Genomic DNA, 3,361 nt, shown 5'->3' with positions numbered 1-3,361 from the left:
GGCAATCCGGGACGATCGGTCACCCTACCATGTTCCTTCTTGCCCTTCTATTTACAGAGCTTACTGTCTATCTCTTTTCTCACCATTCATGTTGTCCTTGTGATTCAGCTTAGGGGGGGAAAGTGGGATGTCCTTTCCAAAGGATGGCATCCTAACACTCTAGCCCTGTGATCATAGCCTTTCTCTGCTCTACACGTGATGGGTGACCTTCAGAGGCACGGCGTACACTGCAGACAACTACACTGTTCTCGAGGGCAGCACGACCAGGGGTGAGTGTCCTCAGGGATCAGCTTTGCCAAGATGCCAGAAGATGCCATGTTCTTTCTTTGAAGCCCCAACTGCTCCTCTCCATCCTCCTGGACCTGGGTGGGAGCCATGCTGGGAGGAACTCAGATGCCCCTGCTCTAGGTGAGCCATGAAGCCAGCTAGACCCCAGGGTGTGCTTGGTGGGAGAGCTGGGCCTGGGCCACTCTGAAAGCACACCCAGGCTATCCCCCCTCCAGTTCCCTTAACACAGCTTTCCAGACATCACTCAATGCCTCCAGGGCCAGTAACTACCTGGGGAGCAAGTGATGCCTTCAGAAGGGGCGCCTGCCCCCACCTCCCTCAACACTCTTCCAAGGGCAACCCCTCCAGTCCTTAGAGGGTCACCCATGTAGAGAGATGGCATTCTCTTGCCCTTCCCTGGGGCATGGAGTGTCAAGTGTGGTCCCCTTGGTCTCTAACTCTGTATGGTTGTATAAATAAATGAGATTTTAATGGATAAAAGAGAGAGATGATATGGTCTCTGAGTCCATACTCAGTTCCTGGTAAATTTGCTATAATTGCATCTTTCTCTCATACTACACAAGTACTCAAAGACTATTTAAATGGGGAAAGTAAGGAATCGTCCCTAAGTTGTTTTTAGAGAAAGTAATTAGTTCTAGGCCCAGTGCCGGGAGGAAGCATGCAGAATCGGGAGGCGCTGGCCGCGGGGACCGCTTCCCAACCCCAGCAGTAGAATTGCAACCTTGCCAATGGACCTGATTGGTTTCGGTTATGCGACCCTTGTGACATTTGGAAGCATCTTGGGATATAAGTGGAGAGGCGGTGTTCCATCTTTGATTGCTGGTCTTTTTATTGGATTTTTGGCTGGCTATGGAGCCTACCGTGTCTCCAATGACAAGCGAGATGTCAAACTGTCACTGTTTACAGCTTTCTTCCTGGCCACCATAATGGGTGTGAGGTATAAGAGATCGAAGAAAATCATGCCGGCTGGGCTGGTTGCAGGTTTAAGCCTCATGATGATTCTGAGACTTGTCTTATTGCTGCTCTGAGAATCCAAAGGAACTGAAGACTAAATTCATGTGATTCTACGGGCAGAGCATACACTTTGTATTTAAAAGATAAGCTTCAACGTGGAATGTTAACTGTCTTATTTTACGTTAGAAGCAACAGAAATGCTCCAAAATGAACAGGAGTTTGAGGGATTTTTTTTTTAAACCAAAAACTCAGCTGTTTTCTACTTGTCAGATAATGATTTTGTTAAAGATATTTAATAAATCATTATACACGCTTTCAAAAAAAAAAAGTAATTAGTTCTAAATTACCTGTGACACCTCACAATTGTCCGTGGCACACTTGTGTGCCACGCCACCAAAACTGAAAACTGGTTTTCTAGTTCTTTTCCACTCAAGGTGTGTGTAGTCCATGGTGCAACATGGGCATTGCCAGGGAGCTTACAAGAAATACAGAATCTTGGGCATCACCCAGGCCTGCTGCATCAGAATCCACCTTTTTTCTCTTTTAAGATTTTATTTATTTATTCGACAGAGAGAGACACAGCAAGAGAGGGAACACAAGCAGGGGGAGTGGGAGAGGGAGAAGCAGGCCTCCCGCCGAGCAGGGATCCCGATGCGGGGCTCAATCCCAGAACCCCGGGATCATGACCTGAGCCGAAGGCAGACGCTTAACGACTGAGCCACTCAGGTGCCCCCAGAATCCACCTTTTAACAAAGACTGCGGGTGGTTCATACTCAGGTTAAAATTTAAGAAACACTCTAGGACAGTGGTCGGCCAAGTGCAGTGCCTGCACCGGCAGCATCAACATCGCCTGAGAACTTGTGAGTGATGTGAATTCCTAGGTTTCACCCCAAATCTAATGTATCGGAAACTCTTGGGGTGGGGCCCAGCAATCTGTGTTTTAACAAACCCCCCGCCAGGTGCTTCTGATGGGAGTTCAAAGTTTGAGAACAATGCTCTATAGGATAGTCAGAAATGTGTGCTCAGGGCAGGCACTGCTAATCAGTCATGCCCCTGTGTCTGACTGAACCTGGCCATGGCCTCATAGTCTTTCTATGAGGCCACCCTGGCGCCTGGGTGGCTCAGTTAGTTAAGTGTCCAACTCTTGATTTTGGCTCAGGTCATGATCTCAGGGTCATGAGATGGAGCCCTGGGTCAGGCTCTGCCCCGGCTCTGTCTGTCCCTCCCCTAACCACCCCCTCATGTGTGTGCATGCATGTGTACTCTCTCTCTCTTAAAAACAAACAAACAAACAAAACAAAACAAAAAAAGCAGTCACTACCACCCACTGTAATGGAGGTGACCGACTTGTCAGGCCAACTTAAGTGGCTACAGGATGGCCTCCACAGCAACCTGTGTGCACATCTTAACAAAGGAGAGAGGCATTCTTCTGGACTGGGGGCTAAAAGAGCCTCTGTGTAACATTTATGAAGATGCTAATGGACACAAAAATGAGGATTAGATCCCTTGATTTTCAGTCTCATAAAGCAATACCATGACAAATTCATGTTTTCAGTGGCAGTGTTCAAAATGTACTCCTGCCATGCTTGTTCAGTACACTGTCCCAGCCCTTGCCCAGCCATCTAATCCCTGGGGCTGCCTCACATGCATGACAGGGTAGGAGAGCTGTGGCCGTGGGCTTGCTGGTATAGAAACTTCCTACCCATTTGTAATACTCCATGACCTTCTCGATGTCTTTAAAATTAGTATCTGTCCTATCCGTTCCATGAGCACAGAGATCACATTTACATTGTATTAATTTCCTAGGGCTGCCATAACAAATTATCACGGGTTGGGCGGCTTGAAACAATAGAAATGCATCCTATCACATTTCTAGAGGTCAGAAGTCTAAAATCAGTATCACTGGGCCAGAATCAAGGTGTCTGTGGGGCCATACTCCCTCTAGAGGCTGTAGGAGAGAATCTGTTTGTTACCTCTTTAAGGTTTTAGTGGCTTCCATGGGGCGCCCGGGTGGCTCAATCAGTTGAGCATCTGCCTTCAGCTCAGGTCATGATCCTGGGGTTCTGGGATTGAGCCCCATGTGGGGCTCCGGGCTCAGGCCGGGAGTCTGCTTCTCCCT

General features: G+C 48.2%; 1 pseudogene; it reads left to right on the top strand.

Moving 5' to 3' along the window:
* Window positions 1-932: 932 nt before the first annotated feature.
* On the top strand, window positions 933-1,553 carry LOC112815512 (transmembrane protein 14A pseudogene; annotated as a pseudogene).
* The last annotated feature ends 1,808 nt before the right edge of the window (window positions 1,554-3,361 follow it).

The sequence above is a fragment of the Callorhinus ursinus genome, unplaced genomic scaffold (genome assembly GCF_003265705.2).
Source record: "Callorhinus ursinus isolate GAN/ISIS: 27379988/994484 unplaced genomic scaffold, GSC_fseal_2.0 scaffold64, whole genome shotgun sequence".
In the NCBI taxonomy this organism is placed as follows: Eukaryota; Metazoa; Chordata; class Mammalia; order Carnivora; family Otariidae; genus Callorhinus; species Callorhinus ursinus.
This window is presented reverse-complemented; position numbering and strand designations above follow the sequence as displayed.